This window comes from Malaclemys terrapin, chromosome 3 (genome assembly GCF_027887155.1).
Source record: "Malaclemys terrapin pileata isolate rMalTer1 chromosome 3, rMalTer1.hap1, whole genome shotgun sequence".
NCBI lineage: Eukaryota > Metazoa > Chordata > Testudines > Emydidae > Malaclemys > Malaclemys terrapin.
In genome coordinates, this window is record NC_071507.1 from 197319323 (window position 1) to 197346204 (window position 26882).

The 26882-nt window shown below is 45.3% G+C and overlaps 1 long non-coding RNA gene across 1 annotated transcript; it reads right to left on the reverse strand.

Moving 5' to 3' along the window:
* Nucleotides 1–3168: 3168 nt before the first annotated feature.
* LOC128834683 (uncharacterized) lies at nucleotides 3169–26882 on the reverse strand. The gene is made up of 2 exons (XR_008444466.1): nucleotides 26619–26882; nucleotides 3169–3382 (listed from the first exon to the last, which is right to left on the reverse strand). It is a non-coding gene; the product is annotated as an uncharacterized LOC128834683 (long non-coding RNA).

The window sequence follows — 26882 nt, forward strand, 5'->3', positions numbered from 1 at the left end:
TTCCTCCACTCCAGCTTGATGTTCTCCTTCTCTGAGACTTTCATCCTCCTTAACAGCACAGAGGCTGTCAGGTTGGGGGTGGGACCACTGTATAGTGTCCCAGAAAGTCTCCTCTTGGTGTTTCTCTGTCTCCCTTTGCTTCTCCAGTTCCACCACTCTGGACTCAGGACTCATGTACTGTGTGCCTGAGGGCCATGAATTGCTTGCACCTTATGCACACACAGACCACCAGCCCACCAGGCAGGTAATCCTAGACTTCAATGTAATAAACTAGATAGACCCCCATCCTGCCGCTGGACTTCTGCTTGCATTATGTTTACTCTTGCAGATTTTTTTGTGGGATGGAATGGGCAGTTTGTCTAAGTTTAGAGTATGTTTGTTATTAAGCGTATCTGCCTATCACACTCCCTCTCTAAACTCCCCTTTTCTCAAGCTCCTCTGATCACTTAGGAGCTGGCTTTAAAAAACCCTGTTCTCTCTGAGTTAGCTTCCCCCACCCTCCCCTCAAGGGATGCCACAGAGGTTAAGAATCAAGGGATAGCAGGCTAGCTAGTGAGCTCTGAGCCTAGCCTAGTACACAGCCCTCAAAACAGACCACGCTACAATCTTCAATCGAGCAATCACATGACATGCAAGCAAGCACACAACAAACCAACCAACCGACAAAAATCGAACAGATAAAACAACTAACACACAGACGAACTAAAATGTCAATTTTAGGGGAATTAGAAATGTTGACCTTTAAATAGAATTCATGCTGTAACCTTAACTATAATGGTGGTGCTGTGCCACTATGATACAGGGGCTCTCCATCTCCTGTCTGTCTTGGTGCCTCTTCTCTCTAGCAACTCATAAACATTAAGGCCAAAAGCGACCGTCTTGATCACCTGGCCGACCCTGAGCCATGAAGATATTTTACCTTCCTATTGTGGTTTTTGTGTTCATATTCCAGATTGCCTCAGGTCAGATGTATATCAAATAGGATAATAGAGAGAGAGATTTGACACCCTCTATTAAAATTTCCAGTTAATACATTACATTATAATAATTAATTCTCCTTTTTAAAAAAAGAACTCTGAAATGCCTCCACGGCATGTGACAGACCTTGAACTTTGGCAGGAGAAGAGTTCTGTGATCAGAGAGGGGTCTTTGTTTCCCCCCCTGAAAATCCATTCGGACATGACAGAATTTTGGCTGGTGAAAAAAAATCCCCATTTCTCTCTGGGGTTTTACTCGGTAGAGCTTGCTAGAGGCTTGCTACTAACGCCCCCAGCAACACTCTGTTCGCACTGAGCATGCTCTTGCTTCCACATGGCACACACAGAACTGAATATCTGGATAGGACACAGACAAAATGAATTCTCTGTCTCTAGCCTTGCTCCTTCAAACAATATTTTTTTCCTTCGGAAAGGTGGGGAGACCATGGAGACCATGAATTCAAGATTAACTTCTTCTGCTGAATTCTGTGCCCGTCACACACCATATTATCAAGATAGGCCTCGAGCCCAATACCCTGGGTACAAAGAGCACTGGATAAGGCCTGGCTTAAGCAAGCAGAATAAAGGTTGTTGGATATGTACTTGAGTACATACCCTACACAGCTCTCTAGTCGCCCAAGCCGTGCCTCTCCATATGCACGGCTATTTTTAGCAGTGTAGTCTCCTCCTGCGTCCCTGCTGCTGGATCTTTCCTCATCACAGTTCCCTCCAATAGGGGGGACAGGCTTGGGCAGCTCGCCACCACTGCAGCCCTTCCCTGCGACAGGGAAAGGCTCCATGGAATCTTTCCCTGTGGGGGGGGGAAGGGATCCAGCATCAGGGAGCGGCCCAAGACTTTCCCTGCTGGCAGAGACGTTCCCTGCCAGAGGGAAAGACTGTGGCAGCAGAGAGTGGGGAAGGCTCTCTGCCACAGGAGCCTTCCCTCACCCCAGGGAAAGACTCTGGCAGAACCTTTCCTCTCTGCAGGGAAAGGCTTCAGCAGCCCAGCTACCAGGAGTCTGTCTATACAACGTGGCAGGCTCACTCCCAATTGCAGTGGAGATATACCCTGGATGTCTTCAGAGACACCCCCCACCTCAACTCTGCCCCTTCCCCAAATCCCCAGCCCTGCCTCCTCCCCCCAGGCTCTCAAGCCTAGGAGGGAGGGAGGGAGGGAGGGGGAGAAGCGGCGCCCGCGCCGTGACCACTCGGAGTCCCCCCCCTCCCAGGTTTGAGAGCCTGGGAGGGAGGGCGAGTAGCGGCGCGCGAATCAGCTGTTTCGCGCGCCGTGGCAGCAGCAGCGGAGGTGAGCTAGGGCGGCCGGGGCACACTTTTAGGGGCGGCATTCTGGCACCGGCCATGCCGCCCCTAAAAATGTGCTGCCCCAAGCACCAGCTTGTTTTGCTGGTGCCTAGAGCCGGCCCTGACCCTTGGTATATTTTTTCCAAGGGTTTATTACTCTCACTGTTAAAAAATTACGCTTTATTTCCAGTCTGAATTTGTCTAGCTTAAACTTCCAGCCACTGGATTGTATTACACCTTCCTTTGGTAGATTGAAGAGCTCATTGTTAAAGATGTGTTCTCCCATTTCATTACGATTGTAATCAGGTCCTCCTTAGCCTTACGACCTCCGTCCTTTTAAAGCACCCTAGCCGGATTTCCTCTGTTCTTCTCAATATGGACTTGTTTTGAGGACTCTCTGAGAGCTCTTGGGGTCCCTCATGCACATTTAAATATTTGGAGGATGTCTGCTGTCATTTCTATTCCTGCAAGAGAACCTGTTGCCCATGGCCATGGCTGGAAGCTCTGGCACAAGAGAATAGGACTTGGCAGTGGGACAGTTTCAGAGCAGAGGGGAACAGAAGGAGGGTCAAGGTGTTGTGGAGTACCAAGGTGGGTGTTACATATTACATAGTCAAACTGACTGGACACAACTTCTCTGACAATAGCATAAACCAAACGGATTTATAAAAGCTGTAAGGAACAGGAAAGGATTTACTCACAGGCACTCACTGAAGCATACAAATATATATGTTCCCTGGTCTAGGAACACCCTGGGATTTATTTAACATATGATAAGAATCTTGTTTTTTATTTATTTATAATTAAAAAGAGAAAAACAAAAGGGATTTTTATGGAAAAGAAATAGCAAAACAGCCCCCGGGCACCAATCAAAACACTCTCACACATGTTTGCAATACACCACCACAACCAGTTACTTTTATTAGAAGGATAAGAACAAGTTATTATTCGTGATGCAAGAGCTCCCCTGTGGATTTTTTTCCAGCTCACAAGATTCTTTACAGCCCAAAGGAAATGGATCCAATTTTTAGATTTTAGAAGCAAAGCGTCGTCTGCCAGATTCCCAGAGGTCCTGCGTTGACATTCTCTGATGCCATCGCTCACTTTTAATAAAGCAAAAAGAAAAGAAACACTCAGATTCTGTGTTTATATCCATTAAAAGAAAGACATTGTTATATTTATTTTCAAATCAAAGGCAGAGCAGGAATTTCCCCCTCACTGAATTGTGAGTGCAGATATTCCTGGTTAACTCCAGAGCTGTGGATTCAGTTGTTCAGTGGCGGGCAGGAGGCACTGCGTGGGGGAGGGAAGGAGTGAGGGCAGGAAGAGGCAGAGTGAGGGTGGGGTGTACTCAGGGGCGGAGTGGGGAATGGGGCAGGAACAGTTAGGGCAGGGGCAGAGAGGGGATCAAGCACCCCCCGTGAAATCAGCAAGTCGGTGCCTCTGGGCCCAGGTGATCTCCTGGGGTACTGGACTTGGCGGGCACGAGGCTCAGGGTGCTGTTTTTGTTGTTAGTTCAAACATTCTCTTTTCCCTTTTGTTGCTAAAATATTTTACAGATCCTAGAGTATAAATCTATTGTCTTATATGACAGGGGTAAATCATGCATGCGAACCATGAATCAAAGTCTTGGAATTGGCTACAAATGCAATAAAAAAATTAAGCATTCAAAAGTTTAACAAATGGGGGGGGGGGAAGGTATCGAAGACACTCCTTGCCTGGGGCACCATTTGGTCTAGGGCCAGCCCTGCTCCCAAATTAACTTTACTGTGGGATCCTTCATGTTTAAACTGTAGTTTAAACAGCTCTTCAATGTACGAATGTAGCACACTTTATTTTTCATATATTCCCAAGGCCAGAAGGGGATCACTGTGATCATGTAGTCTGACCTCCTGTGTAACACAGGGCATAGAGCAGTGGTTCTCAAACTTTTGTACTGGTGATCACTCTCGCATAGAAAGCCTCTGAGTGCGACCCCCCCTTATACATTAAAAACAAACACTATTATAAATGCTGGAGGCAAAGCGTGGTTTGGGGTGGAGGCTGACAGCTCATGACCCTCCCATGTAATAACCTTGCAACCCCCTCAGGGGTCCTGACCCACAGTTTGAGAACCCCTGGCATAGAGCTCCCCCAAAATAAGTTCTAGAGGATTTTTTTTTTTTTAGTAAATCATCCAGTCTTGATTTAAAAATTGTCACTGACAGAGAATGAAGCACAATCATTGGTACATTTTTCAAATGGTTATTACCATCACTGTTGTTAATTTTAGCCTAATTTCCAATCTGAATTCTCTAGCTTCACATTCCAGCCATAGTATCATTGTTATGCCTTTGTCTGCTAAGTTGAAGAGCCCACTGATAAATGTTTATTCGCAAGTAGATGCCAATAGACTAATCAAGTTATCCCTTGACATTCTCTTTAGCTTAACAAATAGATTGAGCTTCTTGAGTCTATCATTATAAACTGGGTTTTTCAAATACTTTAATCATTCCCGTGGCTCTTCTTTGAACCCTCTCCAATTTATCAACATCCTTCTTGAATAGAGGGCACCATAATTGGACACAGTATTCCAGCAACAGGGGCACTGCTGCCAAATACAGAGGTAAAATAATCTCTCTACGCCTACTCAAAACTCCCGTTAATACAACCCAATCACATTAGCTCTTTTGACCGTAGAGTCACAATGGCAGCTCATGTTCAGTAGATTATCCACCAGGACCCTCAAATTTTTTCAGAGTCACTCCTTACCAGGACAGACTCCCCATCCTGTAAGTATGGCACACATTCCTAGATGTATACATTTATGTTTAGCTGTATTAAAACATATATTGTTTTCTTCAGCCCATTTTACCAAATGATCCAGATCATTGTATATCAGCACCCTGTCCTCTTCAGGCTGGTTTTGCTGGCTTCATTCTTAAGTAATTTTCCCTTTAACAAGGTCAGCCCTTCTCTTCCCTGCTACCCTACTTGCAGAGAGTCACAACAGGTTTTACCAATTCCCCACAGACTGTGGACAGCCTGGCTTTCATATCTAGAGACTTTGCTAGAAGACAAGTTCCCATGATTACTTGACTACAAAACCCAGAAATTCTCTATTTTGGGCAGAGGCCATGCCCCAGGAGTGAGAGGAACTTGTGTAAAACACGTTAAACATCAGATATGGCTGATATATATATATATATATATTTTTTTTTTTTTTTTTTTTTTCTGCTGTTGGCCATAGATCGAGCATGTTTCTTCTAAAGAGAAGACTGTTCAAGATATAGACAAGCATGTAAGAACATGGAATTATTATGGGAAAAAAATTGGAACCAAGAAAATGATATGGTTGCAACTGTCCTCAGCTAATTACTGAAAATAGGATCCTTCTGCCAGTGACTGGGAAAGTGACATATAAAAACCTGGAACCATTTAAAAGTATAAGACTCAATCGGAAGCCAATGCTAGTTATTTGACTTGGTCGGTGATAGGTTCAAACATTTTCTAGTGGGATATGGCAAACCCTTGCTGCAGACTGATACAAATAAGACATCCTCTGTGCTCTTTCCTGGAGGCTTTACTTCTATTCTTCCATGTAGTCATAGGGGATGAGTCTGGCTGCAGCCCCTGTTCCTAGGATGCTCTGGTGACATAGGCCCGTAAAAGCAGTTGGAGGAGATTTATCCCAATGTATGAGCAACACATGGTTGACAGAACTGGCCCTATGCTTCCCACCTTGCAAACACTGTCTTAGGGGTGGTGCTGGACATGGTGCTAGGGGTTATCAGGTCTCAGAGGGTCAATCTCTATAGCACTGAGCACTATGAGGTTTCTACAGGCTGTGGACTGGCCATGGGCAGCAGGGTAAGGCATCTGCAAGTAAGAGAAGTCAGCAAGGTTCAATCCAGCTCCCAGCGTGTCCAGAATCAGGGCAGCCACAGGAGATTCCTTTTCCCCCTGCCTCTGGGCTGTGCCTTGTGTGCAAAGCTTCTGAGAGCATTAAACAACAGCTTGGATATATAAAGGAAAGAAACAAATTTCTATTCACACAGTAATGTTTCCCTTGTAAAATCCTGAACTTACCTGCGGTCTACAGCAAGGATTATACCTAGTGCAGCGTCCAAAGAGAACAGTCCTGGGAGGACATCGGAAAAGGTAGCATCCACCTCCTCGAGCTAAGCATCGTGCCAGGCCCGGGATATCACGGTCATAACCTGGACAAAAAATAATTTAAAAAAGGCTTGATTTTAATTCACACAGCAGGATAAAAGAATTGTGATTGCAGTATGACAGGCATTTTTCATTAAATGAATTTCCCATTCACTGAGACCTGGAAAAATTAGCCCAATTATCCTGCTGTACCCCATTTTACTACATCTTTAACAGTACTTAAACAGGTGTTGTTCTCTGCACATCCAATGGCTGCCCCTAAGAAAAGAACAGAAAGAATTCATTGAGCAGATGCACTGGCTCGGCACATTGCAGAAACTCAAAATGGAGCCTGGGTGTCCTTCAAAGCCCCTCAGAGTTAAGTGCCTAATATAGAGGTAAAATACCCTCTCTACTCCACTTGACAGTCCCCTATTTATGCAACCAAAGATCGCATTTGCCCTTTTGGCCACAGCATCACACTTGGGGCTCATTATCCAGCACTTTCCCCCAAATCCTTTTCTGAGTCATGGCTTCTGAGGATAGAGGCCTCCATCCTGTAAGTAAGGCCTACATTCTTTGTTTTTTGGTGTGGAAATTTAAATTTAGTCTTATTAAAATGCATATTGTTTGCTTGCACCCCTCTTACCAAGCGTTTAATATTACTCTGTATCAGTGATCTGTCCTCTTTAATATTTACTACTTCCCCAATTTCTGTGTCATCTGCAAAGTTTATCAGAGAGTTCATGTCTTCTTCCAGGTCACTGATAAAAATGTTATATACTGGAAGACCAAGATCCAATCCCAGAGGGACCCCACTAGATAGAATGTAGGAGATATTTTGCCAGGTCATAGTTCAACCACATCTGAATGGATTTTCATCAGCACAGCAACGGCACCTTTTTGTCTGCAGGACTATTTCACAGCCAAATTTCAAGTATCTGCTGTAAGCCATGTAAACACTAGAGCTCTTTAGAAAAAGATATGGAATAGAATGACAAAGTTTTAAGCAAACTTAGTACATGGTCACAAATATCCTTCTATAGTCTCTCGACATTTCATTAAAATCTTACCTTGAGCACTACTTTGCACCACCAAGAAGAAGAGAGCAAAAAGAAGATAAAGTATCTTCATGGCTGTAGTTTGGCCAGGAATTGAATGTCACTTGGGAGAAGAGACGCCAAGATAAACAGGAGAGGGACACTTTCAATTTATAGGGCGCTGGGGATTGTGAAATGTTAATCTGTTTTGATAAGTGACATTTATAAGGTATGTGCTGCAATGTAATTATAATTATAAACAGCAGTCAAAGTATTTCAGGGCCCTGAACTGACCTCTGTGAAGCTTCACAACCCACTTCGAAATCTCCCTCCCTGTCATCACCTTTCACTTCCCCCCCCCTCCCATTTCCACCCATCTGTAGGAAGCACCAGAAAAAAAAGTTGGGGGCAGTGGACATCTATAGGGAAGTGAGGAGTTGGAAGAAACCTGACCCTTTAGTCTCCCAGTCATTGCCCTCTATTTCAATTGTCTCTCTGTAGATGGCAGGACCTGGTCTCCTAAAGTAGCACTTTCTCCACAGAGACAGGATAGTATCAGAGGGGTAGCTGTGTTAGTCTGGATCTGTGAAAGCAGCAGAGGGTCCTGTGGCACCTTATAGACTAACAGACATATTGGAGCATGAGCTTTCATGGGTGAATACCCACTTCGTCGTGACAGGACTCTTTGCTGCTTTCAGAGACAGTATAGGGAGCCTAAATGCCACCCGCACCCAATGGGGACACCAGGAATGGGCACATCAACTTGTCTGGCCACCTTATTCTCCTTCTTTCCCTGTTATGTCCATGCCATACACACAGAGAAGTTAGATAGAAACAGAAATTCTCTTGATGCAAAGTTTCAGTGTTACACTCCTTTATTTCTTAAAATTCAGAACGATAACACAAAATTTCCCCAAAACAGAAAGAGAGAGAGCAAGCTCCTCCCTAAAACGGAGAGGCACAATTCACCTCATCTTATTCTAGGCTGTCTGGCTGCTGACTGACTCTGCTAAGCCTAGCATGTATCTTCCCTGCAATAGGGTGACCAGATGTCCCGATTTTATAGGGACAGTCCTGATTTTGTGGGCTTTTTCTTATATAGGCACCTATTACCCCCCACCCCGTCCCTATTTTTCACATTTGTTATCTGGTCACCCTACCCTGCAAAGTCCCCTACACTGCAGCCAGGATCAGGAGAAAACCTTGAGTATTTAAAGTTTTAGCTTACAACTTTAATGCAGTTTTCAATACACCACACTTTCCCCACAGGTGGCAATGTTCCAGCTGGGTCCCCTCCAGCTGCTGACTGAAACCCAGGCATCTGCCCTTAATTAGTACTGGCTGCCACACGGATAACCACACCTGGCTTTGGGAGAGGCTTCAGGATGTGGGTGTCAGAGGTAGGGATGGGCAAAAGTTATCCAGATAAAACAACACACCTCCTCCTTTTCCCCCTTTCACTGCCAACAAACTCCACCTTGGCCTCTTTCCACAGCCAACTGGTAACTGGAGCAAAACTTTGCTGAAGTTTGAGAAAGATTCACTTACTCAATGGTGCCCACACACCCTGTACCCAAGAGGATTTAGGGGGATCAATGTTCTCTTTGTGGCCTATCAAATGTCCTCTCCTGTAGGCCCCTCACAATGGAACCTCCCTCTGAATAGCTCCACCCTTCCCCCTGGCTGGTGCTCTGTTCCTGAGGAGAGGCCCATCCATCTCTGACCTCTTCCCCTCAGCATCTTGAGGAGATGGCCCATCACCCTACTGACTTTCTAGAGGGTGGTCAGTGGCCCACTCCTCCTTTCCCATCATCCTACAGGTCTGGCCATCCCCCCTCACAGACTGAAGCTACAATATCTTCTGAGGAAGAGATGCCCTCCCTCATCCTTTAGTAGCACTCACTCACTCATGCCCGTCACGGGACATGGTAATTCTTTATGCACCAGGTCAGGCACGTCCTAATACTGGAACGCACTGTGATATTTAACCCAGGTTTTTTCAAATTAAGCATGAAGAGGAAAATAGCATTGGGTCTGTGCTCTTTTTTGCCTCTTTATAAAGTGTTAAGTACCTGAAGGGTTATTGTTGTTGTTGTTGTTGTTTTCCCCTCTGCTTGTTATTTAGCTTAGAAATATCAAATCAATCAAGTCTGGCCTTTCCTCTTTTGTTGGAGATATCTTTGGTGTCCTCAGGGATATGTCTGTGAGGTTCATTAACCCTGAGCTGAAGAGGTGGAGTTCCTGAATCTTTAAAAAAAAAAAAAAAAAAAAGTTTTTCTTCTAAGTGCTCAAAAAGAATTTGAATGAACCACTTGCTAATTATAAAAAAAAAACACTGAACAAAGTTTTAAGCTCTTCTTTAGTAGATGTCATTTCTAGACCTTACCAGTTCCTATTCTCTCTCTCTCCTGCCTGTGTGGCTCCCTTGCCCCCCCCCCCCCCCCCGGCCCAAGTATGTCTGTATCGATCTGGTCCCAGTGTATGAGAATGTCTGTTTACCTGAAGATATCAGAATGGATAAGAGCCCACTGGCCCATATTACTGCACCAAGCAGTGTCACTGTAGACATATGGAATAAGCAGCTAGGACACAGAGAATATGAATTTGGTGACTACCAGCACCCACTCTGCTTCAGAGAGGCTGTGATTTGGTAGGATTGTTTCCATAGCACGAACAGCAGCACAAGAAATGCACATGGCACAATGTCTAGATATGGGGCCAGATTCTGCCACCCTCCCTGACGGTGGTTAAGCCAGGGTGGTGTCTTGCCATACTTATCTTTCCTACGCAGTGGGATAGTTTGCTCTTGTGCCCTTAATAATATCTCTTTGAAAAACTGCCAACTGTCTCCAATTGTTTTTCACATTAGACTTGCTTCCCATGGGATCTTAGCTACCAACTTCCTGAGTTTGCTAAAGTCTGCCTTGTCGAAATCCATTGTCTTTATTTTGTTGTTCTCCATTCTACCATTCCTTAGAATCATGAACCCTACGATTTCATGATCACTTTCTCCCAACCTGCCTTCCACTTTCACATTTTCAACCCGTTCCTCCCTATTTGTCAAAATCAAATCTAGAACAGCCTCGTCCCTAGTAGCTGTCTCCACTTTCTGAAATTAAAAAGAAATAAGTCTCCAGTACCTTCCAAGAGCTTGTTGGATAATCTGTGCCCTGCTGTGTTATTTTCTCACCAGATGTCTGAGATGAAGTCCACCTGTGCTTTAGATGATTTTGTTAGTTGTTTAAAAAAAGCCTCATCCACCTCTTCTTCCTGGTTAGGTGGTCTGTAGTAGACCACTACCATGACATCACTTTTGTTTTTGCCCCTTTTATCCTTACCCAGAGACTTTCAACAAGTCTCTCTCCTGTTCCCATCTCAACCTCAGTCCAATATATAAGGCAACACTTTCTCCCTGCTTGTCCGTCCTGAGTAAGCTGTACCCGTCTATATCAATATTCCAGTCACGCAAATTATCCCAAATCTCTGTGATGCCAGCTATGTCATAGTTGTGTTTATTTACTAGCATTTGAGTTCTTCCTGCTTATTCCCCATACTTCTTGCATTAGTATACAGACATCTAAGATACTGATTTGATTCCTCCCCCCCAGTTCTGTCTTGTCTCTCCTTTATCTCTGCTATAACAGCCAAATGCTTCCCCCCAAATTCCGACCCTTCTTCCAGTTCTCCATGTTTTTGACTTACCTGTGGGCTTTGGTCACCTGCCCCCTTCGAACCTAGTTTAAAGCCCTCCTCACGAGGTTAGCCAGTCTGTATCCAAATATGCTTATCCCCTTCCTCAATAGGTGGGCCCCATCTCTGTTTAGCAGTCTTTCTTCCTGGAACAGCACCCAATGGTCAAGGAAACTGAAGCCCTCCTGGCGACACCATCCTCGCAGACATTCACAGACAGACATTCACCTCCAGGATGCATCCTTCTCTGCCTGGGCCCCTACCCTTGACTGGAAGCTCAGAAGAAAACACCACCTGTGCTCCAAACTCCTTCACCTTTACTCCCAGAGCCCTGTAGTCACTTCTGATCTGATAAGAGTCATACCTTGCAGTATCATTAGCACCCACATGGATGAGTAGCATGCGGTAGTAGTCAGAGGGCCAGATGATCCTCAACAATCCCTCCATAATGTTTTGGATACAGGCCCCGGTCAGGCAGCACACATCCCGGGATGCCATGTCAGGACGACAGATGGGTGCCTCCGTCTCCCTCAGAAGAGAAACACTAACCACCACAACCCCACATTTCCTCTTGGGAGTGGTGGCTTGGGGGTACATGGCTTCTCCTCCTCCACCTTTGGGGGTGATTCCTCATAGCTCGTTGCCAGGGCAGCATATCATTTTTCCATCACCATGGTGGGTGGGTTGTGAGTAGGGGTGGAGTACTGTCTGCTGCCAGAAGTAACCAACTGCCAGTGTCTTCCCTGTGACAGAGCCATATCCTCCTCCCCCGGTGGTGTGACAGCAGTCCTCTGTGGCTGGATAGCTTCCTCAGCCTTGGATATCTCCATGTGACTACTCTCGAGGAATTCCTTGTGAGCATAGATGATCCTCAACCTAGTCGTCTCCTCCTGTAGCTCTCCCACCTGCTTCCTGAGAGATTCCACCAGCAGGCACCTTTCACACTGGATGTTCCCCGCAGCCTGGCTTTCTGTGTGTGGGAAATGCAGGCCACAGTCTCTGCAAGTCCACATCAGGATCTGGGTAGAGGTATCCATGGCTACATTGTCTGTCTGGATACAGGCGCAAGTGGAGGAGACAGGAGCAGCATTGGCACTGGCGATGCGGCCCTTCCTAACCATAGCGATTATATTATGACTCCCTCTTAAAAGCTCCCTCTCAAACTCCCTGTTTGCAGTCCCCTCTTGCTAGCTCCCCTTGATTGTTTAGCCTCTGGCTTTTAAAGGCCTTCTCTCCTAAGTCAGCCCTACCCCCTCGTTAATCATACAGGGGGAGGGTGATCACAAGGCTGACTGAGAAATTCCCCACAGAAGTCCACATCCAGGAGAAGAGAAACAGAGGTTGGCCTCATTTTTAAGATCTAGGACCTAATTCTGCTCCCTGTTATGCTGACTGGTGTAAATCAGGAGTGATGTCACTGAATCCATCATAGTTGCACTGGTGTGAAACTGGCACAAGGGAGATCAGAATCAGACCCAACATTTTCCATAAAAAGATGGCAACAAGTTTATACAAGGGAAAAGTCTCAGCTATTTAAATTGGTCATGTGATCTCCCAAAAACCTTATCTGATTCCACTCCAAAGGGTCCCTGAAACTAACGTCAGTCACTGGACCACACATCAAACATTTCATCTCAATAGGCTACTGTGGAGGGGTGGACTCACCCCTGCAGTGCCTCCTGCTGGTCATCTCAGGAATTAGCTCTTCCAGCATCCTGGAGCACCCTCTGCAGGCTGGTGACCCACCTGTCCTCCAGACCCCAGTGCCCTTTTATCTGAGGTGCTGCCCCCTGGCAGTACACCCCTCAGTACTAGGGTCTCCCCTCCCCAGGGAACCCCCACCCACTATCCCTACCTCACCTCAGAATAAGGCCATTGCCAGTCACCAACTAGCCCCCACTCCCTGGGGCAGACTGCAGTATAGGCCACTCATCACAGGTAAGGTTGGGTTTGGACCTGCTGCCTTAGCCTACCCATGGGCTGCCCTCTGCAACCCCCAGTACCCCTTGGCCTCCTACTAGGCCACAGGCTGGGGCTATCCAGGCTGGAGCTCCCCAGCCCTGCTCCACCCAGGTACCCTGTCTCTAGCCCCCTGCAGCCAGGCCCTTCTCTCTCTGAATGCAGAGAGAGACTGCTGAGTGCCTGGCTCCCAGCCTTTTTATACAGGCCAGCTGTGGCCTGATTGGAGCAAGGCCCAGCTGCGGCTGCTTCCCCAATCAGCCCAGCTTTTAGAGCTGCAGCCCTCTGCCAGGGCTGTTTTAAGCCCTTCTAGGCAGGAGCGGGGTAACCACCCCGCTACAGCTTCTTTTTAACACTTTAGATGTGGGGGATCTGAATTTGAAAACTTATCACAGCCTTAACTAGGCAGACGCTATTGTCTTTCCAGGATTGTTTTAACTGCACTGTCACTATTGTCCAGCAGGCTGCACTGTGAGATAGACGGTTCCTTTTTCAACACTGATGTTCAATTAGTAGGAGCATCTTTTTGCTGCCCCTGTTATCTAGTGGCTGAGAGCCCAGGAGTGCCAGTGAAAAACATTTTAGAAATGTAGCAAGATCACAGATGATGCACCCTTGACCTGTCCCTTCTCCGCTGTACACAACTTATCAACTCTCAAAGCCTCTTAGGCCTGTCTACATTACAGAGTTTTGTTGACAAAAGTTATGTCGACACTCAAAAAGTGCTATAATAAAAAAAGATATTGCATGTTCACGCTCACTTCCTCTGTTGGCAGAGCATCTCCACAGTTGGGGCACTATCATCAACAGTGTGAGCAATGCACTGTGGGTACCTATCCCACAGTACAGATGAACACCTTCTTTCACTAGGTCTTGTGGGAAGGCAGAGCGGATCACGGAGCAATCTTGGGACTTGTCTCAATGTCCAATAATGCATTGTTTTCTGTCCCGGCATTTCTTGGGCTTCCAGCTTGCTTTCTGGGCATTTTTCAATGCCCCTTGTTTGCTGTGCACCCCACACTGTTCTTCTATACTCTGATAACTGTCATTAAGACATCCCAGAATGCAGTGCAGGTAATGATGAAGTTCCTAACTGAAGACGACTCCCAGTTGCCTGACATGCTGTGTGATATGGAGAGGAGCAACTTTAGATTGCTTTTGGTTTTCACAGAACAGCTGGAGACAGTGGACCGTCACTTTTGGGCTCAGGAAACAAGCACTGAATGGTGGGATCGTATCATCATGCAGGTGTGGGTTGATGAGCAGTGGCTACAGAACTTCTGGATGAGGAAAGCCACCTTCCTGGAACTGTGTGCGGAGCTCGCCCCAGCACTACGGCGCAAGGACACCAGAATGAGAGCTGCCCTATCAGTAAAGAAGCACATGGCAACCACTGTGCGGAAGCTGGTGACTCCTGACTGCCACCAGTCGGTCATAAATCAATTTGGAGTCAGGAAGTCAACCATTGGGACTGTGTTAATGCAAGTGTGCCAGGCAATTAATCAGATCCTGCTATGAAGGACCATGACTCTGTGAAATGTGCATGAAATAGTGGACGGCTTTGCAGAAATGGGTTTCCCTAACTGTGGAGGGGCGATAGCACACATATTCCAATTTTGGCATCAGACCACCTTGTGACGAAGTACATAAATAGGAAGGGGTACTTCTCCATGGTGTTGCAGGTGTTTGTGGACCACCATGGGTGTTTCACAGGATGGTCTGGGTAAGTGCATGACACACGCATTTTCAAGAACACCGACCTGTACAGAAAGCTACAAGCAGCGACTTTCTTTCCAGACAAGAAGATTACAGTGGAGGATGTTGAAATGCCCATAGTGATCCCAGGAGACCCAGGATACCCCTTAATGGCATGGCTCATGAAACCTTACACAAGAAACCTGGACAGCAGTAAGGAGCAGTTCAATAACAGACTGAGTAGGTGCCAGATGACAGTAGAATATGCCTTTGGCGGATTAAAGGCGTGCTGGCAATGCCTTTATGGCAAGTTAGACCTCAATGAGGATAATATTCCCATGATCATAGCTGCATGCTGTACGTTGCAGAATGTTTGTATAGCTAAGAGTGAAAGGTTTGCTCAGGGGTGGAGTGTTGAGGCAGAATGCTTGGGTGCTGATTTTGAGCAACCAGATCCCAGGGCTATCAGAGGGGGGCAATTTAAATCAGGGAGGCTTTCAGGCAACACTTTGAAAATGAGAACCAGTAATGTATATCTCTCTGATTGGTGCTGCAATGTTACATTACATGTAGTTTTCCTAGGAAGCAATGGTGAAATTTTGTGCCTTAAATTCCAGTAAGCAAATGCTTAAACTGCCTGTGTTTGTATTGGTAGTGCCTGCTATCTCAATCTGTAGTAAACAAATAAAGATGAGTTACCATACAAAAACTTTGCTTTTATTGAACAAGAAACAACACACGCACATACAAAGAGGGTTGGTGGGAAAGGAGGTACCAGGGAAGGGCAGACTTTCAGAGCTGTGTGTACGTTAAGCTATCATTTTGAAAGTTGTTCGAGAGGGCGGAGTGAAGGGGAAACCAAGAATTCCCGGAAAGCGGAAAGGACTGTGTAAGTGGATTGGGGGGGAGGAGGAGGAGGGAGGACGGAAAAGAGTTCTGAATGTGCTGCAGGGGAGGGTGGGAACACATCTGCTCAGTCTGCAGCATTATCAAGGACTTCAGCATCTGCGTTTGCTCCTCCATGACTTTAATCATCCTCTGAGTAGCGTTCTTAACAAACTCCTTATTTTCTTTTCTGTCCTGCCTTTCCGCTTCCCTCCATTCCTTGCATTCCCTTTTCTTTCCATTGGTGAAAAGCAGTACCTCCTGGAAAATGTCTTCTTTACTCCATCTTGGGCGCTTTCTTATCTGATGGAGATGCTTGGCCGGTGTGTTTGGGATGTCCCTGAAGGCCACATCTGTCAAAGCACAAGGAAGTATGCACAGAAGCATGATTGTTAAGTTCACGCACAACATTGAAACATTTCAGTCAAATACACCTCTGGTAATATACCAATCACTTTCTCACTGATCCTGGCAAGCACACATCTCGGCAAACACCCAAAGCATGGTGAGTGTTGGCTGGAGGGGAGAGGGTAGCGCTTTACATGGGGAAAAGAGCACTCTGCAAGGGTTGAGCTTCAGCGGACTACAGAAAAAATTCTAAAATTCTCCCACACTTTTCCACAGTCGGGGGTCATTGTCGCAGATATCTCACTCCTGAGGGTAACCAGGGAAGCGAGAGTACATCCACTACACACTTGAGGCTTCGGCCATGGTCCCTATGCCGCTCGCCTGTGTGCTGTTTTGGTCCCTGCACATGTGATTGCTGAATAGGGTGGGAAAGTTTCCTACAATGAGGGAAGAAACAGAGCAGCTCTGCCAAGGAACCCTTGGCAAAGGATTGCTGAGTACCTCCAGGAAACTTTCCTGAAGATCTCTCTGCAGGATTCCCGTGAGATCTCAGTGTGCATCAACACCCTGTTCTGCCGTACCAATTAGCTGCACAGGGAAATATTCAGCACACAGAAACAATGCCAACCTTGTAAATTTCTATGCCCTGAACCCACCTCCGCACTACACAAACCACAGCCACTTACCAGGAGCCTCCTCTCCTGCTTCTTGCTCACTGGAGAGCAACTACTGACCACGGCTAGATACCTCTGGAATGGTGAACAGTTTCTGGTTGCCTGCCCCACTGGGCGACCCCGCAGGGAGCTCCACATCATCGTCTAACTCCCCCACTTCATCAATGACTTCATCCTCCACATTTGGTCCTCTTTCCGCCACCTCCAGGTCCGACAAAGTGTCCACGGGGCTCTTGGCGGTGGAGATGGGGTCCTTATAGAACCAGCAGGTCTTAGGTGCAGCACTGGAGTGACGGTTTACCTCCCTCACCTTATGGTACACCTGCCTCAGCTCCTTTATCTTCGCTCTGCACTGCACTGTGTCCCAGTCATAACCCTTTTCACACAAGCCTTGAGAAATCTGCCACTAGGTATCAAAGTTCCTAGCCCAGCTAAGACTGCACAGCCTCCTCTTCCCCGCATACAGAGCAGATCCAGCAGCTCTGCAGTGATCCAAGCAGGAGAGCGTTTGCTGCGTGAAGACACCATGGTCACCTGGGAAGATGCAATGAGAGCTTTCCATGCCGAGCCAACAGGGAATGGAATTATGTCTCTCATTTGGGTGGTTTTATTTTGTCACCAAAACAAGGCATTTTTGTTGCAAAGTCACATTGCAGTGTACACACATTCACTCTTTTGTCAATAAAAGTTTCAACAAAACTCTGTAGTGTAGACAAGGCCTTAGGGACACTTGGCATTAGGAGGAAGTGTGTGTGTGTCTGGGGGGGTCTTAATGGGATTTGGACAGCTAGAAGGGCTTGAGGCCCTTTTTAATGTGTACAGAGGGTTTGAGAGTTGGGGAAGTGGGCCCAGAGTTTTTGAATTGGGTGGGAACTCCAGAAGGTCCTTTCTGGGCGAGGATGTGTCCGGTGGATATCACGTAATTGACATTGTCTGTCAGTTACATCTCATCTATCTCATGCTTAGGGTTAGGGTTAGAGTTATTTCACTAAAAGGGTGGTGAAGCGCTGGAATGGGTTACCCAGGGAAGTGGTGGAATCTCCATTCTTAGAGGTTTTTAAGGCCCGGCTTGACAAAGCCCTGGCTGGGATGATTTAGAATCAGAGAAGATTAGGGTGGGAAGAACCTCAGGAGGTCATCGAGTCCAAGTCCCTGCTCAAAGCAGGAACAACCCCAACTGAATTATCCCAGCCAGGGCTTTGTCAAGCTGGGCCTTAAAAACCTCTAAGGATGGAGATTCCACCTCCTCCCTAGGTAACTCATTCAAGTGCTTCACCACCCTCCTAGTTTAATAGTTTTTTCCTAATATCCATCCTAGACCTCCCCCACTGCAACTTGAGACCATTGCTCCTTGTTCTGTCATCTGCTACCACTGAGAACAGTTCCATCCTCTTTGGAACCCCCCTTCAGGTAATTCAAGGCTGCTATCAAATCCCACCTCACTCTTCTCTTCTGAAAACTAAATAAGCCGAGTTCCCTCAGCCTCTTCTCGTAAGTCATGTGCCCCAATCCCCTGATCATTTTCATTGCCCACCGCTGGACTCTCTCCAATTTCTCCACATCCTTTCTGTAGTGGGGGGACCAAAACTGGATGCAATACTCCAGATGTGGCCTCATCAGTGCTGAATAGAGGGGAATAATCATTTCCTTTGATTTGCTGGCAATGCTCCTACTAATGCAGCCCAATATGCCATTAGCTTTCTTGGCAACAAGGGCACACTGTTGACTCATATCCAGCTTCTTGTCCACTGTAATCTCCAGGTCCTTTTCTGCAGAACTGCCACTTAGCCAGTTGCTTCCCAGCTTGTAGGAATGAAGTCTGGCCCCAGGGACTTGTGCATGTCCAGCTTTTCTAAATAGTCCTTAACCTGTTCTTTCACCACTGAGGGTTGCTCACTTCCTCCCCATACTGTGCTGCCCAGTCCTGCAGTCTGAGAGTTGACCTTGTCTATGAAGACTGAGGCAAAAAAAGCATTGAGTACTTCAGCTTTTTCCACATCATCTGTCACTAGGTTGCCTCCCCCATTCATTAAGGGTCCCACACTTTCACTGATCTTCTCCTTGTTGGTAACATACCTGTAGCAACCCTTCTCGTTACCATTCACATCTCTTGTTAGCTGCATATCCTATTGTGCTTTGGTCTTCCTGATTACACCCCTCCTGCATGCTGGAGAAATATTTTTATACTCCTCCCTAGTCATCTGTCCAAGTTTCCACTTCTTGTAAGCTTCCTTTTTGTGTTTAAGCTCACCGAAGATTTCTCTGTTAATCCAAGCTGGTTGCCTGCCATATTTTCTATTCATTCGGCACATCGGGATGGTTTGTTCCTGCACCCTCAATAAGGCTTCTTTAAAATACAGCCAGCTCTAGAATCATAGAATCATAGAATATCAGAGTTGGAAGGGACCTCAAGAGGTCATCTAGTCCAACCCCCTGCTCAAAGCAGGACCAATTCCCAGCTAAATCATCCCAGCCAGGGCTTTGTCAAGCCAGGCCTTAAAAACCTCCAAGGAAGGAGACTCCACCACCTCTCTAGGTAACGCATTCCAGTGTTTCACCACCCTCCTAGTGAAATAGTTTTTCCTGATATCCAACCTGGACCTCTCCCACTGCAACTTGAGCCCATTGCTCCTTGTTCTGTCGTTTGCCACCACTGAGAACAGCCGAGATCCATACTCTTTGGAACCCCCCTTCAGGTAGTTGAAGGCTGCTATCAAATCCCCCCTCATTCTTCTCTTCTGGAGACTAAACAATCCCAGTTCCCTCAGCCTCTCCTCATAAGTCATGTGCTCCAGACCCCTAATCATTTTTGTTGCCCTCCGCTGGACTCTTTCCAATTTTTCCACATCCTTCTTGTAGTGTGGGGCCCAAAACTGGACACAGTATTCCAGATGAGGCCTCACCAATGTCGAATAAAGGGGAACGATCACGTTCCTCGATCTGCTGGCAATGCCCCTACTTATACAGCCCAAAATGCCGTTAGCCTTCTTGGCAACAAGAGCACACTGTTGACTCATATCCAGCTTCTCGTCCACTGTGACCCCTAGATCCTTTTCTGCAGAACTGCTACGTAGCCATTCGGTCCCTAGTCTGTAGCAGTGCATGGGATTCTTCCGTCCTAAGTGCAGGACTCTGCACTTGTCCTTGTTGAACCTCATCAGGTTTTTTTCGGCCCAATCCTCTAATTTGTCTAGGTCCCTCTGTATCCGATCCCTACCCTCTAGTGTATCTACCACGCCTCCTAGTTTAGTGTCATCTGCAAACTTGCTGAGAGTGCAGTCCACACCATCCTCCAGATCATTAATAAAGATATTAAACAAAACCGGCCCCAGGACCGACCCTTGGGGCACTCCACTTGAAACCGGCTGCCAACTAGACATGGAGCCATTGATCACTACCCGTTGAGCCCGATGATCTAGCCAGCTTTCTATCCATCTTACAGTCCATTCATCCAGCCCATACTTCTTTAACTTGGCAGCAAGAATACTGTGGGAGACAGTATCAAAAGCTTTGCTAAAGTCAAGGAATAACACATCCACTGCTTTCCCCTCATCCACAGAGCCAGTTTCTCATCATAGAAGGCAATTAGGTTAGTCAGGCACGACTTCCCCTTCGTGAATCCATGCCGACTGTTCCTGATCACTTTCCTCTCCTCTAAATGTTTCATAATTGATTCCTTGAGGACCTGCTCCATGATTTTTCCAGGTACTGAGGTGAGGCTGACTGGCCTGTAGTTCCCCGGATCCTCCTTCTTCCCTTTTTTAAAGATGGGCACTACATTAGCCTTTTTCCAGTCATCTGGGACCTCCCCCGATCGCCATGAGTTTTCAAAAATAATGGCTAATGGCTCTGCAATCTCACCCGCCAACTCCTTTAGCACCCTCGGATGCAGCGCATCCGGCCCCATGGACTTGTGCACGTCCAGTTTTTCTAAATAGTCCCGAACCACTTCTTTCTCCACAGAGGGTTGGTCACCTTCTCCCCATGCTGTACTGCCCACTGCAGCAATCTGGGAGATGACTGGACTCCTTTCCCCCTCATATTAGCCTCCCAGGGGATCCTGCCCTTAGTTCTCTGAGCGAGTCAAAGTCTGCTTTTCTGGAGTCCAGGGTCCGTATTCTGCTGCTCTCCTTTCTTCCTTTAGTCAGCATCCTGAACTTGACTATCTCATGATCACTGCTGCTCAGGTTTGCACCTACTTTTACTTCCCCTACCAACCTACAAAAGTTTAAAAGTTGAAGCTTCAATAAGAATCCAGCATGTGGCTTGTTCTAGTTTTTTTGTGATAGATTCAATCTTTTTATACTGGGATATGACAGAACCTACATATGCACATACACAGCCTTACACACATCTTCATTTTTTCCAATATTAATCCAAAGTGTAAGAAGATCAGCCCCCATTATCTTTTGGATTGTAGAACTTTCCAGGACAATGCTTTTTTTTTTTTTTTTTTTTTTTTTTAACTTTTTTCCTCAATCCCCGGTCAGAACCAAATCGTTTATCTTTTAATATTTTTTTTTCACAATAGATAGTTTTTATTAGGTTCTGACATTTTAAGGTATTATGTGGATGTGGCTATTGTTTTAGATTGTTCATATTTTTCTTTTTGTGTTCACAACAGACATTCAATGAAATTGAATTAAATGAAATTGACTTGCAGGAAGGTGGCAATGAAACAGGAGGCACAACTCACCCCCACCTCACTGTAGGCTGGCTAGCTGCAGACTGGCTACTAAGCCAAGTTCACACACTTCCCTGGCCTTCAGACACAATCAGGAGCACTTAAAGTAATAGCTAACAATTGTAATACAGTTTTCAACACAACATGCATTCCCCACAGGTGGCAATGCTCCAGCTGGGTCCCTTCCAGCTGTTGACTGGAACCAAAGGATCTGCCCTTAATTGGCACCTAGTTATTAAACTGATGGCCATGCCAGGCATTGGGAGAGGCTGGAGAATGTGGGTGTCAGAGGTGGGGATGGGTGAACTGCTCTAGATAAAATAAGAAACACCTCCCTTCATGAAAAAATCTAAGAGGCCTCCTCTTCCCCTTCTTCTGCCAATTAAGTTCACCTGGCCTCTTTTCAGAACCAGCTGGAAGATGGAGTGAACCTTAGCTAAAGTTTGAGGAAGATTCACTCACCCACTGGCACCCACTTCCCCAGCCACCAAATCTCCATCAGGGAGATGGTGCTCTAGATATTCCCCTTGTGTCCCATCAGACCCCATTTTCCAGAGGCTTCTCACTACAGAACCCTCCCTCCCACCAGCCCTATGCTTCCCCCTTGCTTTGTGCCCTGTTCTTGGGTGAGACTGGCCACCTCCTACTCTTCTCTCCTAGCATCTTGAGGAGATGGCCCATCGCTCTGCTGACTTTCCACAGGTTGATTGGTGGCCCACTCCTCCTCACACTATCTTAGAGATCTGACCAGCTCCCCTTAGAGACTGAAGCCTCTAATACACTTCTTCTTTTTTGGGGGGCGGGGTGGTTGTTATATTTCCTGCTGTTGCATACTTTATATGATAAATGAAGCGGGGGAGGTAGCTCCCTTTTATGGAGACCCAGCCAGCCATTTAGCTATAAAATCCATGTTAGTAGCTGTTCTCTACTTGCTTTATCTGAAAAGGGTTAAAAAAAGTCCACAGGTAAAAGGAAGGTGATGGGCACCTGACCAAAAGAGCCAATGGGAAGGCTAGAACTTTTTAAAATTGGGGAAAAAAAACAAACTTTCTCTTTATCTGTGTGTGGTTGTTCTCCGGAGAGAGGAGACACAGAGCAGCAATGCTATAAGACGCTTTAAGCCAGGTATGAAAAATCATTAGATCATACCTAGAACTACTTATTTAAAACCTCCAGATATGTAAGTAGATCAGAAAATGTCTAGGAAAATGCAATTAGGTTTATTTCCTTTATTTTGTAAGGCTTGTGGACTCCTCTGTGCTAACCCAAAATGCTTTTGCTTTGCTTGTAACTTTTAAGCTGGACCTATTCTTGATGTTTAATTTTTGTAAGTTTTTTTTTTTTTTTTTAAATCTAGCAAAAGCCTAAGTTCCAGATGTATTTTCTTTCTTTTTGGTTTTAATAAAATTTACCTTTTTTAAGAACAGGGTTGGATTTTTGGTGTCCTAAGAGGGTTGTGCATATGTTGTTTAATTAGCTGGTGGCAACAACTGATTTCCTTTGTTTTCTTCTCAGCTCTTTCCCGGAGGGGGGAAGGGTGAAAGGGCTTGAGGGTACCCCACAGGGAGGAATTCCCAAGTGCTTGTTCCTGGGTCCAAAGGGTTTTTTTGCACTTGGGTGGTGGCAGCTTCTACCCATCCAAGGTCAGAGATAAGCTGTAACCTTGGGAGTTTAATACCAGCCTGCAGTGGCCAGTATTAAATTTTAGAATCCTTGAGGGCCTCCACCTTCTACACTCTATGTTCCAGAGTGGGGAATCAGCCTTGACACCTTAGAAATATCAGGAAAATCAAGTCTGGTCCTCCACCTTTTTCTAGATGGCTCTTTGGAGACCCCAGAGAAACATCTGTGAGGTTTCTCAACACTGAGCTGAAGGGATGAGTGGTTGCTAAATCTTTAACAAAGAAAGTTTTTTCTCTGAACTGCTTAAAAATTGTTTGAAATAAATCTTTGTTAATAAATAGAAACTATAAAAACTTTAAATTCTTCCTTAGACCTGTGGTGTCCTTACTATATAATTTCTCTCTCTTTCTGTCTCTCAGAGTATGTGTCTGTTGATCTGGTCATTTGGCATAAGGATGGTTGTTTACCTGAAGATATCAGAAGGTATAAAAGCCCAGGGGACCCTATCACAGTGCAAAATATTTGGAAGAAAGGAACTGAGTAGAAAGGAGGGTGATGGTCTGTGTGTGTGTGTGTTTCTTAGAGAAAGAAAGTGGAGAGAGAGAGAGAGAGAGAGAGAGAGAGAGAGATGGGTTAAATTTGGAGGTTTCTGTAATTATGTTTGAAGAATTCCCAGATACCCACATGGATTTCCTTATGAAAATACTAGATTTTGATTTAAGTAAAGAACATTTACAAGTCATTTTGGTCCTTCCACACACATCTAATCTGGTTAACAGCTACCCCTGTTCCTGCTGAACCTCTTGCCAGTACTCCGTACCAGCTATGCATATCTTGAGGGTACGGCGTACCGGACCAGACCACCCTGCTTGCACTGCTGTTTATGGTACACCCAGCAGGTAACAAGAAGAACAGAGATAGAAAGGGCTGCAGATTTTCAATGTGGCCAAGTTAACTTTACTGTAGCAACCTTCATGTTTAAACCAGTAAAAAGAAATTCTGAGCAATGTTAATTTTGAAGTCCCCAAGATTTGCAATTGCCCTTGAATTCTAAAACGAGAAATGCAAAAGCTCAGAGTATGTACTAAGCAGCCTTGTGGTGTGAAGATAATATAAATCCTAAAAGCAGACAGATACTTATAGAATTGCATTGAAGAGTGAGAGTGAGGTTGAATCTGTTACAGCCTACAGGTAGAGGCTGGCTCTTTTGTTCAAGCTGTAGGCACTTCTACTTTTAGGATCAAAGGGCTCTGTTTGAAACCACAGAGTACTAGCCAGGAAGGCACAGCGGTCATCACACATGCATGTTTGACAACACCTCCATCCTTCAGAAACACGCAAGCAATTTTATCCTCAACGCGACTCCTCATGTTTTCAGGATCTGTACCCAGGTATTCCGTAACACATCTCCAAGAATGCTGCATTGCATCTGCTATCACTGCAGTTTTCACACATGTATCATTTAGTTAATTTCCAATTTTTCACACTGGATCATTCAGGATGGATCCTGGTGTGAGGATTAGTCCACACACTGACTGCCCTTTTCATTGAATTGGTTTGAAAATACTTTTTTACCCTGGAACAGCTTACCTTCTCATCAGACTTGGTCAATGCCTCAGTTTCCCCGGTTGGGTGGGTGATTTAGTCTCGGCTGAAACAAAACCTCGCCCATTTGGGCCAAACAATATAGTCAAAAAGAAAATAACTAAAACTTTCTGGGCTAGAGGTGCTTCCTCAGGGGCTGATTGGATATCTCTTCTGTTCAGTTTTTCATGTACCAGAGTTTTCATAGATTCCAAGGCCAGAAAGGATCATAGTGATCATGTAGTCTGACCTCCCGTTTAACACGGGCCATAGAACTGCCCCAAAATAATTTATAATGCATATATTTTAGGAAAACATACAATCTTGATTTAAAAATGGTCAGTGATGGAGAATCCAGCACAACTCTTGGTACATTTTTCCAAGGGTTAATTACCCAAACTGTTAAAAAATTACACCTTATTTCTAGAATTTGTCTAGCTTAAACTTCCAGCCATTGGATTGCATTACACTTTTCTTTGCTAGATTGAAAAGCTCATTTTTAAAGAGCTGTTCCCCATGTTATTACTTATAGATTATAATCAGGTCTTCATTAGCCTTAAGGCCTTAACCCTTTGAAAGCAGCCTAGCCGGATTTCTTCTGCTCGGGTATGGACTTGTTTTGGGGAGTCTCCCAGAGCTCTTGGGGTCCCACACGCACTATTCAATATTTGGAGGATTTCTGAGGTCATGTCCATTCCTGCAAGAGAACCTGCTGCACATAGCCGTGTCTGGAAGCTCTGGCACCAAAAAAGAGGACCTGGCCGTGGGAAAGTTTCCGAGCAGAGGGGAACAGAGAGAAGGTCGAGGTACTTTGGAATTCCAATGTGGACGTTACACACCACAAAGTTAAACTGTGACTGGACCCAACTCCTCTGACAATAACATAGACCAAATGGATTTGTAAAAGCTGTAAGGAACAGGAAAGGATTTATTTACAGGCACTCACTGAAACATACAAATATATAGGTTTCCTGGTTTAGGAACACCCCTGGGGGTTGTTTTATACATTTATAATTTTAAAAAGAAAAAAAAGACAGGGAATTTTATGGAAAAGAAATAGCAGAACAGCTGCTGTGTGCCAATTAAAACACTCACACACGTGTTACACCACCACAACCAGTTACTTTTATTAGAAGGATAAGAACAAGTTACTATTCGTGATGCAAGAGCTCCTCTGTGGATTTTTTTCCAGCTCACAAGATTCCTTACAGCCCAAAGGAAATGGATCCAATTTTTAGATTTTAGAAGCAAAGCGTCGTCTGCCAGATTCCCAGAGGTCCTGCGTTGACATTCTATGATGCCATCGCTCACTTTTAATAAAGCAAAAAGAAAAGAAACACTCAGATTCTGTGTTTATACCCATTAAAAGAAGAACATCGTTATATTTACTTTCAAATCAAAGGCAGAGCAGGAATTTCCACCTCACTGAATGATGAGTGGAGATATCCCTGTTTGACTCCAGAGCAGGGGATTCGTTTTCCCTATGACAATACTCTGCTACACAGATTTAATGAAGATAGTCCGATATAGCTAAACATGTGAGCTGGCTGCCTACCTGGATTACCATTTATATACACTAACCTTCTGAATAAGGATTTCTTCTCCTTTTGCCCCTTACTCTATAGTCAAAAAGGCAGATTCTATATTGTTTTTTTAAAAAGCATTCCTATTAACATTCTACATTCTACAAAGTTAAACAACAACCACAAAAAATAAATTCATCGAGGACATAAAGAAAAGACACACAGCTAATTAAATATTGGAGCTGCTGTAAATAGGATATAATTTTCCATTCAAATGCTCATAAAAATTAAAATATAGAAATTAGAAATCCCATTGAGGGATTTAATCAAAATTGTGAACTTTAAAATGTTTGTCTAACTTCATGACATATAAAAATAAAACCAAAAATATAAATCGTGTAGAACAATATGACTCACACCCATATATAGCTTTTCTATCAAACACACTTATATCCATAGCAAAAACTGAAACAACAAATACTTAATTACATGATCAATACCTTATTCTTAACAAATGCATGGAAATTCCAGTTTGGCCTCCCAGGTCATGTAAGCCTGAAGCCTGACCCTCTTCTGGAGGCAGTTTCATGCTAGAGCCTGCCTGGTGCATGCTCAGAGAAGGAGCTTACTAGGGAGCTCCCAGCTTCACATGCCCTGCCCTCAAGTTTCCTCTCTGCTGTTTTAGTGGTTGGGAAAGTCTCTTACCCTCCCAACTGCTTCTCTGGGACCTGTTCCTGCTGCATTATTGATTTGAGCATGCTGGG